The 17,806-nt window shown below is 40.6% G+C and overlaps 6 pseudogenes; all 6 read left to right on the forward strand.

The window, feature by feature from the left end:
- Window positions 1–6,042: 6,042 nt before the first annotated feature.
- LOC149148209 (protein MAEA homolog pseudogene) lies at window positions 6,043–6,537 on the forward strand (annotated as a pseudogene).
- A 296-nt stretch (window positions 6,538–6,833) lies between these two features.
- Window positions 6,834–7,474, forward strand: LOC149148210 (uncharacterized; annotated as a pseudogene).
- A 2,590-nt stretch (window positions 7,475–10,064) lies between these two features.
- On the forward strand, window positions 10,065–11,074 carry LOC149148211 (protein MAEA homolog pseudogene; annotated as a pseudogene).
- A 144-nt stretch (window positions 11,075–11,218) lies between these two features.
- LOC149148212 (uncharacterized) lies at window positions 11,219–11,859 on the forward strand (annotated as a pseudogene).
- A 2,591-nt stretch (window positions 11,860–14,450) lies between these two features.
- Window positions 14,451–15,460, forward strand: LOC149148213 (protein MAEA homolog pseudogene; annotated as a pseudogene).
- A 55-nt stretch (window positions 15,461–15,515) lies between these two features.
- LOC149148214 (uncharacterized) lies at window positions 15,516–16,234 on the forward strand (annotated as a pseudogene).
- The last annotated feature ends 1,572 nt before the right edge of the window (window positions 16,235–17,806 follow it).

Raw genomic sequence — 17,806 nt, forward strand, 5'->3', positions numbered from 1 at the left:
ATGCTCCTGCAACCTTCATGAGGCTGATGGATGACATCTTGCGACCATTCACCAACTCATTTGTAGTGGTATACTTGGATAACATCCTGATCTTCAGCCAGAGTTGGGAAGAGCACCTCCATCACATCCGACAGGTTCTCCAAACGCTACAACAACAGAAGCTATGTGCTAATTTGGAGAAATGCACTTTTAGCATGACCCAAGTTCAGTATTTGGGATACATTATTGATGAATAGGGGGTGTGTGTGGATCCAGCCAAGATCCAAATCATTCGATATTGACCAGCTCCAACCACTTTGATAGAGCTCCGTAGCTTTCTGGGTCTTGCAAATTTCTACCGCAGGTTTGTGTTAGGATTCTCTCATATCACTTGGCCCTTGAGTCAAGTCACCAAGGGAGGAGCAAAAGAAAAATTCTTTTGGTTTGAATCTCAACAGAAGGCATTCACAGTGTTGAAACATCGCCTCTGCTCGATACCAGTGCTCACATTGCCAGACTTGCAACAACCATTTGAGGCCGAGACAGATGCCTCAAACTATGTTATTGGGGCAGTCGTTACTCAACACAGGCATCTAGTGGCATATCATAGTGAGACACTTTCAGACACAGTCCGGAAGTATCTCACATATGAAAAAGAGATGTATTCCATTGTGCAGGCCTGTCGACAATGGAAGCATTACATTTTGGGAAAGGAAATGGTCATCCACACATACCACCAACCCCTGCAGTTCATACAAACGCAAGGGAAGTTGTAGAATGATCGCCATTAGAAGTGGTCCACATACCTGCAACGATTCCATTTGAACATCAAGGATAAGAGGGGCAACACCAATAGTGTTGCAGATTGCCTCAGCCGACCACTGATCATGGCATTAACCACCGTGCTCAACTCTTGTGGGCACGAGACTTCTGATTGGCCACTTCTCTACAAAAGCGACCCAGAATTTGGCCACACTTACCAGACGCTCTTGGAGGGTCAACATGTTCCAGATTTTCACCTCCAGGATGCCCTGTTATGCCACTTGGGTCACCTTTGTGTGCCTTCAAGTGAGCGTGCCAAGATGATTTGGGAAGTGCACTATAGTTGGGCTACTAGGCATTTCAGGGTTTAGAAAATAGTGAGCGTACTACAAAAGTATTTCTATTGGCCGAATCTTCGGCAGGATGTCGGGAAGTACATCAGATCCTGAACTGCCTGCACCATTTCCAAAACAACCATCAAGAAGCAAGGCCTCTATACTTTGGTGCCTACCCTTAGTCAACCTTGGGAATCCATCTCCATGGATTACATGTCGGGCCTTCCTTCTACTAAGCATGGCAACGACTGTGTTTTTGTGGTTGTCGACAGATTCTTGAAGATGGCCATTATGGTGGCCTGCAAGAAGAATATCACAACAAAAGCCACTGCTAAACTCTTCTTTGAACGAGTGTGGGTACACTTTGGTATCCCACAATCTATCATCTCAGATCGGGACGGTAGGTTCCTTAGTGCATTTTGGTCCAGTCTTTGGTCGATGCTGTACACCAAGCTCACTAAGTCCACAACTTTCCATCCCTAAACTGATGGCCAGACAAAGGTCGTCAACAGGATGATCGTACACATTCTGCGCATGTACAACTCAAAGCATCCACGCACACGGGATGAGAAACTCCCCTATGTTTATCACATATGTAACTAGGCTCTCCACAACTCGACTAACTACATACCCTTTCAGGTGGGCTTGGGATTCCAGCCACTATGTCCCATTGATACAGCCATGTCATTTGCAGCTACTCAGGCAGATTCAGCTCATGTCTAGTCTGAAACCGATAAGGCAAACAACTTCATTAAGCGCATCCAACATATTTGATAGCAGGTACATGACATTCTGGATAAATCAAATGCCAAATACAAGCAACGACATGATCAACATCGTGTGAGAGACAAATTTTAGGTGGGCGACAAAGTCTGGTTGCATTTGCAAAAGGAACACCTTACTGGAGCCTATCGGAAACTCAGACCACTCCAATATGGTTTGTACACCATTACCAAGGCTATGGGAGACAATGCATTTGAGCTCAGCATTCCCCCATTCCTTGGCCTGCACCCAGTGTCCAATGTGGACCGCGTTCGACCATACTTCCCACCATTGCTAGACACATTAGACATTGCAAAACAACTCACACCTACAGAGCTAAATCCAGATTGCATGGAACATGACACAACTGATTGGATCATTGACACGCAGAGTAAGAACACCCGACAAAAAAGGATCCAACTATATCGAGTTGTCAAAGTGGGCCAAGTCCTTCACTAGGGCAAGTGGCTCACCAGGGACCACATTCAACAAAAGTTTCCTCATCTCATGGAGGAACACAACGTAATGGGGACCATTGCTTCCTAAGGGGGGAGGAATGATCCAGGATGATATTGGTGGCCACACACCTATTCCACTTGGACCTCCACCATTGTTTCTTTCAGTTTCCTTATTTGTAGCACAATTTACTATTTTTGGCAGTTTTTCAGGTCCTGAACTTCCGAAGCCGTTTTGAGGTCCTAAACGACATTTTTTGGGAAACCTGGGAGCAACATGGGTCCACGTACCAATGTTTCTCATCCCAAAGTTGTAGTCCTCATATAGATCTTTCTAACAAGGTATTGTACGTGTCAAACGAACATCGTATTTCAAAGTCATGACCTCGGTAAGTTGATGTGCCAATTTACCCAAAACGGGGCCCATAGTTTGGCACTTCATCTCCTAGGGTTAGGTTTTTGGATGTTTAGCATTTTTCATTGTTTCTCAGCAATAAATAGGCCTTCGAGCCTCATTGTAAGACATTTTAGAGGCATGTAGCCACCACATCTCTTCTTAGAGATAAGCTACCATCACCCGAAATAGTTTATTTCCATTTTTGTTTGTAAGCGTATTTCAGTATTTTACATCAATGAAATGAAGTATTATTTTTGTTACATCACTGTATTTATGGTCATATCTGTAATTTTTTGCGTTCCGATGCAGGAGCATTCAACCCAAGAGAAAATCATTGTATTTTAGTAGACATAGGGGGTCATGTGTTTTAAGGAAGTTGGATTCCTAAGTGATGAATTAATGTAATATTTAGGCTTTTGAGTGAGTAGGACAAGAATTAATTATATTTTGTGAGGATGTTGTAAATGCTCTTGAATTAAGGAGAACATGAGTGGTTAATAATGACAAGAGAGTGAGAAGTCAATTATAACTCTTAAGGCAATTTCATGATTCGAGGAACTAGAGAGAGTTCTTAGGGATTAACTGGAGTTAGAAGTGGACTTAGAGGACATTTAGGAGTCAGTTCAGTAGATTAAGGGTTTGAACCAGAATTAGTTCAACAAAACCTTTCTGGTATAAATGTAAGCCTACGGGCAGAGTGAGGGAGGAGGCCACTGATATTGAAGATCAGGCCTGTGAGACAGAGGGTCTCGATATGTAATCAGTTGTTTATACTTGTTTATACAAAGGTTTATCCAGGAATTGTGTAAGTGTGTGAATCGAGTATTTAATGATTGATTTATGTGTGAATTCGTAGGTTCTGTAACAGAGGTTGCAGGGAGAGTTTTGAAGAAATACACAGAGGAGGAGAATGATTTAGAGGAATCATAGTGGGTCTTTGAATCTAATTGAATGATCAGAGTGAAGCTTTGAAGAGACTGCAATGTGAGAATTCACAGAAGGCAAGCCTAGGAGAGAGTGCGCAGTAGAATGGTGGAAGGACGAGAACCTTTGAAGAAACTCGAACCATAGAGAAAACGCTAAAAATAGCATGAAACATAAGCAAGGAGAAGAGCGGAGAAGTACAGAGGTGATGCACAACAACCGTTGGATCTCATAGATCAACGGTCCAGATCATGTCGCATGGAGCAGAGTGAAACATTGCATTGGAAAACCTTAATGAAGAAAGGTGGGTTTATAGACAAAAGTGGTATTTTGGGCGAGGTATAAACCATAAGTGGTAAAAAGGAGTAATCACCTGATCCCACTAGCCGAGCGACACATAGCAGTGAAGGAGAGAGAGAAAACCGCTTTTCAGGCGGTTATTCTCCGTGCTTGTTGTCTATCCGAAATCATCGTGGACCGTTGGATCTACTAAGTGTAGATCAGCGGTGGAGGATTGCCAAGTGACTTTTGGAACGGGGAAGGATATTGATTGTTGGATCGAGTGCTAGATCAACGGTCAAGATTTAATCGAAAACCATTGGAACGACCCTTTTAAATATAGCGATAGCGATTTAATCGCAATCGTCGGATCAGAAGTCAGATCGATGGTCTCGATGGGATCGCTAATCATATTTCGGAAGGTCAAATGGTTGATGGCAATGGAACGTGATACGCCAATGGCCGACATGCCAATAGAAATGAATCGTTGATCGGAGATCGGAGAGATTAGAGTTCAAAGAGTGCTGCAGGAAGGATCAGTGGAACAGACTTGACGAAGTTATAGTGGCGATGTATAATAATTTGAGATCCAAAATATGTTCATACATCGGTGGTGGAATGTAGAGTCTGTAGTCTAACCGTGGAGGATGGATATTGCAATTGCGATAAAGGTGTAGCATCGATATCTGTGCATAGGTCGTACCAAGGCGGAAAAGGTATGTTTTGCGTATATTTCCTTTGTAAATGAATTATAAAGGATTAAGTATATGAAGTTTCATATATAAGTCCACCATTATCAAAGGATAAAGGGTTTATAATGTGTTAAGCACTGATAGAAGGTTTAAGAAGGGTGATTGAGTTCTGATATAAAGAAAAAGGTGGATTAATGATTAGACTTTGTTAGTCTATAAATCATTCCACATGAGACTATTAAAGGGGGCCTAAAACCTTAGTAGATGAAGATTTGACTCCTTAGAGAGTTGAAATTCCTGGGATTAGATGCATACTGTGGGAGTAAGTAGGGGTAACCCTGCGTCACATTCCTTTTTAAATGCGGACCAAACTGCCAAAACAAATGTAGAGGCAATCAAGCAACTGTCTAAGCTTGACTGGGAAGCTACTGGCAGTTTCTGGTAAAAACACACAGTCATTGGATGAATCTACATTGTTTAAGAAATTCTGCTCAAAGGATGGTGCCACCTCTCATGGATGTTGTATTCACGGTGTTAGACTCCGTCTCATGTCAGAGATTGATTCTTCTTCAAAACCCTGTTTTGAAGAAGAAATCATTTAATGTGTTGTTTTGGATTATGTAATTTGTTCTTCAGCTCTTCAACTGGCAGCGACTTCAAGCTCCTAGCTCTTCAAAAGCACAAGAAGAACATCATCAGCAATCTCATATCTGGTTACTTAGTCAAGGAATCGCTGGACTGAAAGGCATACTTTAATCTCTTGACAAGCATATGCCTGTGGCCTTGTTGCTTAACCTCTGCTGCAGACTTCTTGACTATGAGGTTGAGAGGAGCACTAATATTCATAATTCCACCGTTGTACAACGCCCTTTTATCCGGTTATATACTTAAGTCAGAGGTGGCAATCAGATTATTGAGTTTGTTTATTTTAATCAATCAGTGGTTAAGAGCTCATATTGTCCATTGTGGACATATAATCAATTTTGTTAGATTTGGGTCTTCTTATTATGCCGGCCAAGTTAAATTTTGGGCCATGTCACAGTAGCAAAAAACATTTTCTATTTTGTATAAATTCAATTGGTCCCATTTTTCATATGGAGCTATATTACTGCAAGGTTGGAATGTACAATGAGAATCGGGATGAATCTCAAACAATGCCGGCAGAAGCACATCAATTCAATGGATTGCAAGGCAGTCTTGATGGACATGTCAAAAAAGAGGCTGTTCAACATCTGAATTCTCTTGTTTCACGACTTCAGGGCTTGAAAAGAAAGCTAGATGAGAGCAACCAGAGTGAGCAGTTGCAAGTTCAAAGGTGTCGTGCCAGGTTGGACCATTTGAGTGTGCTTCGGGCAGAAAATCAGCAGGAATGGAACAACATACGAGGATACTTGTTGACTATATGCTACGCTTATCCTATTATGACACTGCTACGAAACTTGGCTAGCATAGTGCCATACAGGATCTTGTAGATATTAATGTGTTTATGGATGCAAAGAAGGTCGTAGAATGCTTGCAAAATAGGGACTGTACTCCTGCACTAGCTTGGTGTGCTGAAAATAAATCTAAGCTGAAGAAGGTTAAGAGCAAGTTTGAGTTCCAGCTCAGGCTGCAAGAGTTTATTGAGCTTGTTCGAGTTGACCATAGCATGAATGCAACTGCATATGCTCGGAAGCATCTTGCACCATGGGGTTCCACCAATATGAAAGAGCTTCAGCATGCGATGGCTACTCTTGCTTTCAGAAGCAATACTGATTGTGCAACATACAAGGTATTATTTGACGCAAAGCAATGGGATAATTTGGTCCAGCAATTCAAGGAGGAGTTCTGCAAACTATATGGAATGACTGTTGAACCACTGCTGAATATTTACCTATAAGCTGGGTTATCTGCTCTTAAGACTCAATTTTGCTACGAGGAAAATTGTACAAAAGAAGACCCACTGTCACAGGAAAGCTTCCGGAATCTGGCTTCATATTTACCTTTCTCAAAGCATATCCATTTTAAGCTTGTGTGCTACATTTCAAAAGAACTAATGGATGAAGATAATCCACCTTTGGTTTTACCAAATGGTTATGTCTACAGCACTAAGTGCATACTATAAATCTTCCAGCCTTTCAGGAAATGCGTAGGAGAACTGCATACAACACATAGCTTCAATGCAAAGAAAGGAGATGATGTTGGTCGTTTCTTGAATCGCATTTTGGGATATGACTTTCTTGCAATAAATACATTGGCAAACCGCGACATGATTGTAGGTGTTGGTCGTCGAATAGGTGTTGGGAAAGAATCAGATTTTTTCGAGGTTGCCACAGAAGATGGTAGAACATTGGCAATGAAATTGCACAGATTGGGTCGGACATCGTTTAGAGTTGTTAAATCTAAGCGTGACTATTTGAGACATCGAAACAGCTATAATTGGCTCTACCTTTCAAGACTTTCCGCTCTTAAAGAATTTGCCTTTATGAAGGCCCTTGAAGAACACGGTTTTCCAGTTCCTAATGCAGTAGACTGTAATCGACATTGTGTTCTGATGTCTCTTGTTCTAGGGTCCAAGTTAAGCAGCTACAACATCCAAAACAAACATTTAATATTATAATTGGCCTAATTGTTCGACTGGCAGAACACGGTCTCATCCACTGTGATTTAAATGAGTTCAATATTATGATTGATGACGAGGAAAATGTAACAGTGATTGACTTTCCACAAATGGTTTCTGTCTCTCGTCGCAATGCGCAAATGTATTTTGATAGAGATGTAGATTGTATATTCAAGTTCTTTGAAAAGAGGTTTGTCACCTCTGCTGCTGAGGGGCCATGCTCAAATCAGATGCCATTGATGATAAGGACTATGTGGGGAATAAACAACTGGAGCTTGCGGGTCAGTTAATTGCTTTGCTCTTTGAGGATTTTTTCAAACGTATGAACTCAGAAATCAAAAGGCAGGTAGAGGCTACATATTCAAAGCGGGTATAATTGTTTGGAGATGAATCCAAACGGTTCACAGCAGAAAACGAGGAGCGATTGCCTATGTTTATTTTTAGCAAAGGGAGTGACACCTGTAAAGCCATCTATTCACCAGATTCAACAGATTTCTGTGGAAAGAGCGCTATTCTCTCTTCAGGAAGCGCTGATTGCTTTTTTTAGTTTATTTTATTAATAATGATAAAAACAAATGCCGGGTCTTGGGGTCGATTGGTTTTCCCCCAGCTGTGTTTTGTTTCATATATTAAAAAGAAAAAATTCATTTGGTGTGGAGAGAGAGTTAGTAAGTAAGAGAGAGGAGAAAATTCTGAGCGCTGGAGGAGAACTGAGCTCCATTGTACAGTCTTTGACAGAGGGATTTTTAATGAAAATTTCGCAGCTCTGATTTCTGAGATCCCTGTGGCATGATGATTTAGCATTAGTTTTTCTCTTTTTTCATATGTAATCTGTTATGTTTCATTTCACTACATGATCATTTCTAACTGAACAAATGAAGTGTTTAGGTAAGAATTCATGCCTGCCATGCTCTGCCTATAAGTTTGTTCATGTTTAAATGTTTTCTACTGTTTAAGGAGGATTCAAAGTTATTGTTTGCCCTCCTTAGCTCCTCACCAGTCTTGCCATCCCGTTTAAAACTAGATTTGATGCTAAATGTCTTGCCTACCTTGCCTCAGTCGAATAACCTGTGTTGTTCATTATATTTCTCTGTTTCAAGCTATGATTTTACCAATGCAGCCCAGAAAAACCCCGTTATTTAATTAAAAACCCCGAATCAATCTTTCTAATCAGTTTACTAGCCTAATATCAGTGTTACCCGTTTGGTCATCTCATCAATTGAAGATCTACCGAGATTGACCGGAGAGAGCCTTCTCCTGCCCCGTAGGGCTAGCTACGGGGCTGAATGGTTTGATGTTTCCTTGAGGTTTACCTTTCTCAGCCTAAGGTGAAATTTCAAGCGCTAACATACTGGCGACCATACTGGGGAGAACATTCTTGTCTTGTCCCAGTACATGCAATCAAGGTGCAGATCTGATGCTGATGGTGGACAGCAGTCAGACACTTATGCAAGCTGAACCATTCACGTGGCGACTCCCATGCGATCCAAAAATTCCAGTGCTTGCTCATCAATTCATGCAATGGTAGGGTATGTGTAAGACCCTGCACTTTGTGAAGCTCTAAACGGAGTTAGAGAGTGGTTAGTAGATATTGAAATTAATGAAGAATTTTTCAGTATTTTCCTTCAATGTTTGAAATCTCCGAAGCTTCATCTTGAAAGCAAAACTAGATTTTGTGAGTTAGTTGTTGAAAGAGTTGAAAATGAGATTCAGTATCTCGATGAGCAGATTCAGTCATATGATTTCCAAGACCCTAAAAAGTTCTTGGAAATCCTTCCTCCTTCGCAACAAGAAATCGTAGACTTGCCTATAGATGTTTACATTGACAGTGTGCAGCTGGAAGTATGTGTTGCAGAGTTGGGGCAGCCAACAGAGTCCGGCTTCCGTGATCCTATTGCACCATACATGGACACATTTTTCAGTTCGATTGACAAATCAGGCTGTCTTTTCTGTGACCAGGCTCAGTACGTGCATGAAGGGCTGCTAGCAATTGCATCTGTGACCTGGTGGAAGCTTTCTCAACCGGCATCAATCTCAGGTTTACTTGAATGGTTAATTTGGCATTTTAGTGTTACCTGATCTAGTGTTTGCACAGCAAAGTAGGGTAGCTTTGTAAATAAATAAGCAGCCATAAGGGCAGCATCTTGTTTTAGTTTGCTTGAAGACTGTTTGAGTTCAGTTTCAGTTTGAAAATAAGTCAAGAGTTGTGTTGATGATGACTCCATTGCCCAATGGGTGGAGGCACTGTCTGCTCTCCCAAAGTTCTGCGGTTCTTGGCACCTCCACAGAGCGGCAGCTGCCATCCCAAGTGGAGCCGATGTTAGACTCCGTCTCATGTCAGAGATTGATTCTTATTCAAAACCCTGTTTTGAAGAAGAAATCATTTAATGTGTTGTTTTGGATTATGTAATTTGTTCTTCAGCTCTTCAACTGGCAGCGACTTCAAGCTCCTAGCTCTGCAAAAGCACAAGAAGAACATCATCAGCAATCTCAAATCTGGTTACTTAGTCAAGGAATCGCTGGACTGAAAGGAATACTTTAATCTCTTGACAAGCATATGCCTGTGGCCTTGTTGCTTAACCTCTGCTGCAGACTTCTTGACTATGAGGTTGAGAGGAGCACTAATATTCATAATTCCACCGTTGTACAGCGCCCTTTTATCCGGTTGTATACTTGAGTCAGAGGTGGCAATCAGATTATTGAGTTTGTTTATTTTAATCAATCAGTGGTTAAGAGCTCATATTGTCCATTGTGGACATATAATCAATTTTGTTAGATTTGGGTCTTCTTATTATGCCGGCCAAGTTAAATTTTGGGCCATGTCACAGTAGCAAAAAACATTTTCTATTTTGTATAAATTCAGTTGGTCCCATTTTTCATATGGAGCTATATTACTACGAGGTTGGAATGTACAATGAGAATCGGGATGAATCTCAAACAATGCCGGCAGAAGCACATCAATTCAATGGATTGCAAGGCAGTCTTGATGGACATGTCAAAAAAGAGGCTGTTCAACATCTGAATTCTCTTGTTTCACGACTTCAGGGCTTGAAAAGAAAGCTAGATGAGAGCAACCAGAGTGAGCAGTTGCAAGTTCAAAGGTGTCGTGCCAGGTTGGACCATTTGAGTGTGCTTCGGGTAGAAAATCAGCAGGAATGGAACAACATACGAGGATACTTGTTGACTATATGCTACGCTTATCCTATTATGACACTGCTATGAAACTTGCCGAGGATAGTGCCATACAGGATCTTGTAGATATTAATGTGTTTATGGATGCAAAGAAGGTCGTAGAATGCTTTCAAAATAGGGACTGTACTCCTGCACTAGCTTGGTGTGCTGAAAATAAATCTAAGCTGAAGAAGGTTAAGAGCAAGTTAGAGTTCCAGCTCAGGTTGCAAGAGTTTATTGAGCTTGTTCGAGTTGACCATAGCATGGATGCAACTGCATATGCTCGGAAGCATCTTGCACCATGGGGTTCCACCAATATGAAAGAGCTTCAGCATGCGATGGCTACTCTTGCTTTCAGAAGCAATACTGATTGTGCAACATACAAGGTATTATTTGACGCAAAGCAATGGGATAATTTGGTCCACCAATTCAAGGAGGAGTTCTGCAAACTATATGGAATGACTGTTGAACCACTGCTGAATATTTACCTACAAGCTGGGTTATCTGCTCTTAAGACTCAATTTTGCTACGAGGAAAATTGTACAAAAGAAGACCCACTGTCACAGGAAAGCTTCAGGAATCTGGCTTCAGATTTACCTTTCTCAAAGCATATCCATTCTAAGCTTGTGTGCTACATTTCAAAAGAACTAATGGATGAAGATAATCCACCTTTGGTTTTACCAAATGGTTATGTCTACAGCACTAAGTGCATACTATAAATCTTCCAGCCTTTCAGGAAATGAGTAGCAGAACTGCATACAACACATAGCTTCAATGCAAAGAAAGGAGATGATGTTGGTCGTTTCTTGAATCACATTTTGGGATATGACTTTCTTGCAATAAAGACATTGGCAAACCGCGGCATGATTGTAGGTGTTGGTCATCGAATAGGTGTTGGGAAAGAATCAGATTTTTTCGAGGTTGCCACAGAAGATGGTAGAACATTGGCAATGAAATTGCACAGATTGGGTCGGACATCGTTTAGAGCTGTTAAATCTAAGCGTGACTATTTGAGACATCGAAACAGCTATAATTGGCTCTACCTTTCAAGACTTGCCGCTCTTAAAGAATTTGCCTTTATGAAGGCCCTTGAAGAACACGGTTTTCCAGTTCCTAATGCAGTAGACTGTAATCGACATTGTGTTCTGATGTCTCTTGTTCCAGGTTCCAAGTTAAGCAGCTACAACATCCAAAACAAATATTTAATATTATAATTGGCCTAATTGTTCGACTGGCAGAACACGGTCTCATCCACTGTGATTTCAATGAGTTCAATATTATGATTGATGACGAGGAAAATGTAACAGTGATTGACTTTCCACAAATGGTTTCTGTCTCTCGTCACAATGCGCAAATGTATTTTGATAGAGATGTAGATTGTATATTCAAGTTCTTTGAAAAGAGGTTTGTCACCTCTGCTGCTGAGGGGCCATTCTCAAATCAGATGCCATTGATGATAAGGACTATGTGGGGAATAAACGACTGGAGCTTGCGGGTCAGTTAATTGCTTTGCTCTTTGAGGATTTGTTCAAACGTATGAACTCAGAAATCAAAAGGCAGGTTGAGGTTACATATTCAAAGCGGGTATAATTGTTTGGAGATGAATCCAAACGGTTCACAGCAGAAAACGAGGAGCGATTGCCTATGTTTATTTTTAGCAAAGGGAGTGACACCTGTAATGCCATCTATTCACCAGCTTCAACAGATTTTAGTGGAAAGAGCGCTATTCTCTCTTCAGGAAGCGCTGATTGTTTTTTTTAGTTTATTTTATTAATAATGATAAAAACAAATGCCGGGTCTTGGGGTCGATTGGTTTTCCCCCAGCTGTGTTTTGTTTCATATATTAAAAAGAAAAAATTCATTTGGTGTGGAGAGAGAGTTAGTAAGTAAGAGAGAGGAGAAAATTCTGAGCGCTGGAGGAGAACTGAGCTCCATTGTACAGTCTTTGACAGAGGGATTTTTAATGAAAATTTCGCAGCTCTGATTTCTGAGATCCCTGTGGCATGATGATTTAGCATTAGTTTTTCTCTTGTTTCATATGTAATATGTTATGTTTCATTTCACTACATGATCATTTCTAACTGAACAAATGAAGTGTTTAGGTAAGAATTCATGCCTGCCATGCTCTGCCTATAATTTTGTTCATGTTTAAATGTTTTCTACTGTTTAAGGAGGATTCAAATTTATTGTTTGCCCTCCTTAGCTCCTCACCAGTCTTGCCATCCCGTTTAAAACTAGATTTGATGCTAAATGTCTTGCCTACCTTGCCTCAGTCGAATAACCTGTGTTGTTCATTATATTTCTCTGTTTCAAGCTGTGATTTTGCCCATGCAGCCCAGAAAAACCCCGTTATTTAATTAAAAACCCCAAATCAATCTTTCTAATCAGTTTACTAGCCTAATATCAGTGTTACCTGTTTGGTCATCTCATCAATTGAAGATCTACCGAGATTGACCGGAGAGAGCCTTCTCCTGCCCCGTAGGGCTAGCTACGGGGCTGAATGGTTTGATGTTGCCTTGAGGTTTACCTTTCTCAGCCTGAGGTGAAATTTCAAGCGCTAACATACTCGCTACCATACTGGGGAGAACATTCTTGTCTTGTCCCAGTACATGCAATCAAGGTGCAGATCTGATGCTGATGGTGGACAGCAGTCAGACACTTATGCAGGCTGAACCATTCACCTGGCGACTCCCATGCGATCCAGACATTCCAGTGCTTGCTCATCAATTCATGCAATGGTAGGGTATGTGGTAGACCCTGCACTTTGTGAAGCTCTAAACGGAGTTAGAGAGTGGTTAGTAGATATTGAAATTAATGAAGAATTTTTCAGTATTTTCCTTCAATGTTTGAAATCTCCGAAGCTTCATCTTGAAAGAAAAACTAGATTTTGTGAGTTAGTTGTTGAAAGAGTTGAAAATGAGATTCAGTATCTCGATGAGTAGATTCAGTCATATGATTTCCAAGACCCTAAAAAGTTCTTGGAAATCCTTCCTCCTTCGCAACAAGAAATCGTAGGACTTGCCTATAGATGTTTACATTGACAGTGTGCAGCTGGAAGTATGTGTTGCAGAGTTGGGGCAGCCAACAGAGTCCGGCTTCTGTGATCCTATTGCACCATACATGGACACATTTTTCAGTTCGATTGACAGATCATGCTGTCTTTTCTGTGACCAGGCTCAGTACGTGCATGAAGGGCTGCTAGCAATTGCATCTGTGACCTTGTGGAAGCTTTCTCAACCGGCGTCAATCTCAGGTTTACTTGAATGGTTAATTTGGCATTTTAGTGTTACCTGATCTAGTGTTTGCACAACAAAGTAGGGTAGCTTTGTAAATAAATAAGGAGCCATAAGGGCAGCATCTTGTTTTAGTTTGCTTGAAGACTGTTTGAGTTTAGTTTCAGTTTGAAAATAAGTCAAGAGTTGTGTTGATGATGACTCCATTGCCCAATGGGTGGAGGCACTGTCTGCTCTCCCAAAGTTCTGCGGTTCTTGGCACCTCCACGGAGCGGCAGCTGCCATCCCAAGTGGAGCCAATGTTAGACTCCGTCTCATGTCAGAGATTGATTCTTATTCAAAACCCTGTTTTGAAGAAGAAATCATTTAATGTGTTGTTTTGGATTATGTAATTTGTTCTTCAGCTCTTCAACTGGCAGCGACTTCAAGCTCCTAGCTCTGCAAAAGCACAAGAAGAACATCATCAACAATCTCAGATCTGGTTACTTAGTCAAGGAATCGCTGGACTGAAAGGCCTACTTTAATCTCTTGACAAGCATATGCCTGTGGCCTTGTTGCTTAACCTCTGCTGCAGACTTCTTGACTATGAGGTTGAGAGGAGCACTAATATTCATAATTCCACCGTCGTACAACGCCCTTTTATCCGGTTGTATACTTGAGTCAGAGGTGGCAATCAGATTATTGAGTTTGTTTATTTTAATCAATCAGTGGTTAAGAGCTCATATTGTCCATTGTGGACATATAATCAATTTTGTTAGATTTGGGTCTTCTTATTATGCCGGCCAAGTTAAATTTTGGGCCATGTCACAGTAGCAAAAAACATTTTCTATTTTGTATAAATTCCATTGGTCCCATTTTTCATATGGATCTATATTACTGCGAGGTTGGAATGTACAATGCGAATCGGGATGAATCTCAAACAATGCCGGCAGAAGAACAGCAATTCAATGGATTGCAAGGCAGTCTTGATGGACATGTCAAAAAAGAGGTTGTTCAACATCTGAATTCTCTTGTTTCACGAATTCAGGGCTTGAAAAGAAAGCTAGATGAGAGCAACCAGAGTGAGCAGTTGCAAGTTCAAAGGTGTCATGCCAGGTTGGACCATTTGAGTGTGCTTCGGGCAGAAAATCAGCAGGAATGGAACAACATACGAGGATACTTGTTGACTATATGCTACGCTTATCCTATTATGACACTGCTATGAAACTTGCCGAGGATAGTGCCATACAGGATCTTGTAGATATTAATGTGTTTATGGATGCAAAGAAGGTCGTAGAATGCTTGCAAAATAGGGACTGTACTCCTGCACTAGCTTGGTGTGCTGAAAATAAATCTAAGTTGAAGAAGGTTAAGAGCAAGTTAGAGTTCCAGCTCAGGCTGCAAGAGTTTATTGAGCTTGTTCAAGTTGACCATAGCATGGATGCAACTGCATATGCTCGGAAGCATCTTGCACCATGGGGTTCCACCAATATGAAAGAGCTTCAGCATGCGATGGCTACTCTTGCTTTCAGAAGCAATACTGATTGTGCAACATACAAGGTATTATTTGACGCAAAGCAATGGGATAATTTGGTCCAGCAATTCAAGGAGGAGTTCTGCAAACTATATGGAATTAATGTTGAACCACTGCTGAATATTTACCTACAAGCTGGGTTATCTGCTCTTAAGACTCAATTTTGCTACGAGGAAAATTGTACAAAAGAAGACCCACTGTCACAGGAAAGCTTCCGGAATCTGGCTTCAGATTTACCTTTCTCAAAGCATATCCATTCTAAGCTTGTGTGCTACATTTCAAAAGAACTAATGGATGAAGATAATCCACCTTTGGTTTTACCAAATGGTTATGTCTACAGCACTAAGTGCATACTATAAATCTTCCAGCCTTTCAGGAAATGAGTAGCAGAACTGCATACAGCACATAGCTTCAATGCAAAGAAAGGAGATGATGTTGAATCGCATTTTGGGATATGACTTTCTTGCAATAAAGACATTGGCAAACCGCGGCATGATTGTAGGTGTTGGTCGTCGAATAGGTGTTGGGAAAGAATCAGATTTTTTCGAGGTTGCCACAGAAGATGGTAGAACATTGGCAATGAAATTGCACAGATTGGGTCGGACATCGTTTAGAGCTATTAAATCTAAGCGTGACTATTTGAGACATCGAAACAGCTATAATTGGCTCTACCTTTCAAGACTTTCCGCTCTTAAAGAATTTGCCTTTATGAAGGCCCTTGAAGAACACGATTTTCCAGTTCCTAATGCAGTAGACTGTAATCGACATTGTGTTCTGATGTCTCTTGTTCCAGGGTCCAAGTTAAGCAGCTACAACATCCAAAACAAACATTTAATATTATAATTGGCCTAATTGTTCGACTGGCAGAACACGGTCTCATCCACTGTGATTTCAATGAGTTCAATATTATGATTGATGACGAGGAAAATGTAACAATGATTGACTTTCCACAAATGGTTTCTGTCTCTCATCGCAATGCGCAAATGTATTTTGATAGAGATGTAGATTGTATATTCAAGTTCTTTGAAAAGAGGTTTGTCACCTCTGCTGCTGAGGGGCCATGCTCAAATCAGATGCCATTGATGATAAGGACTATGTGGGGAATAAACGACTGGAGCTTGCGGGTCAGTTAATTGCTTTGCTCTTTGAGGATTTGTTCAAACGTATGAACTCAGAAATCAAAAGGCAGGTTGAGGCTACATATTCAAAGCGGGTATAATTGTTTGGAGATGAATCCAAACGCTTCACAGCAGAAAACGAGGAGCGATTGCCTATGTTTATTTTTAGCAAAGGGAGTGACACCTGTAATGCCACCTATTCACCAGATTCAACAGATTTCAGTGGAAAGAGCGCTATTCTCTCTTCAGGAAGCGCTGATTGTTTTTTTTAGTTCATTTTATTAATAATGATAAAAACAAATACCGGGTCTTGGGGTCGATTGGTTTTCCCCCAGCTGTGTTTTGTTTCATATATTAAAAAGAAAAAATTCATTTGGTGTGGAGAGAGAGTTAGTAAGTAAGAGAGAGGAGAAAATTCTGAGCGCTGGAGGAGAACTGAGCTCCATTGTACAGTCTTTGACAGAGGGATTTTTAATGAAAATTTCGCAGCTCTGATTTCTGAGATCCCTGTGGCATGATGATTTAGCATTAGTTTTTCTCTTGTTTCATATGTAATCTGTTATGTTTCATTTCACTACATGATCATTTCTAACTGAACAAATGAAGTGTTTAGGTAAGAATTCATGCCTGCCATGCTCTGCCTATAAGTTTGTTCATGTTTAAATGTTTTCTACTGTTTAAGGAGGATTCAAAGTTATTGTTTGCCCTCCTTAGCTCCTCACCAGTCTTGCCATCCCGTTTAAAACTAGATTTGATGCTAAATGTCTTGCCTACCTTGCCTCAGTCGATAACCTGTGTTGTTCATTATATTTCTCTGTTTCAAGCTGTGATTTTGCCCATGCAGCCCAGAAAAACCCCGTTATTTAATTAAAAACCCCAAATCAATCTTTCTAATCAGTTTACTAGCCTAATATCAGTGTTACCCGTTTGGTCATCTCATCAATTGAAGATCTACCGAGATTGACCGGAGAGAGCCTTCTCCTGCCCCGTAGGGCTAGCTACGGGGCTGAATGGTTTGATGTTGCCTTGAGGTTTACCTTTCTCAGCCTGAGGTGAAATTTCAAGCGCTAACACACTGGATAATTGAGATCTAGAATTGGTCATCCTCCCTAGGTTAAGCCAATGATAGACATCTGTGAGCTCAAGGACCAAATGGCTGAATAGGACCATTCAATTTGAAGAAGCTTGTCATCATTTTATTTTTATTTTAGTTTTTATTTTCCCTTATTCTGAGGAAGGTTGTTTGAAACCTCCTCATATTTTTATGTAATAATCTATTTTTGATACATATGTTTATTATTTAAACCTCTCTAATGCATTTAGAGAGAGGTCCAGAATTTTATTAAAAACACTTTTCAAGAGCTTGCACTTCTGTACTTTTGTGGCTGTTTTGATGAGATAATTGGAACAAGATCTAATTTTCTTAGAGATTGAAGCATACTCTACTAAATTTCCATTTTTGTACTATTAGAGTATATTTAATTGAAGAGAAAAGGATCAATATTGTCGATCTCATGAGTAGGACATTTCATATTTGGTACTTCTATCTTTATGATTGTGTTTCATTTATGAACTAGCAGTAATCTT

The sequence above is a fragment of the Pinus tabuliformis genome, chromosome 9 (assembly GCF_031772625.1).
Source record: "Pinus tabuliformis cultivar Carrire ecotype Pingquan chromosome 9, CPIR1, whole genome shotgun sequence".
In the NCBI taxonomy this organism is placed as follows: Eukaryota; Viridiplantae; Streptophyta; class Pinopsida; order Pinales; family Pinaceae; genus Pinus; species Pinus tabuliformis.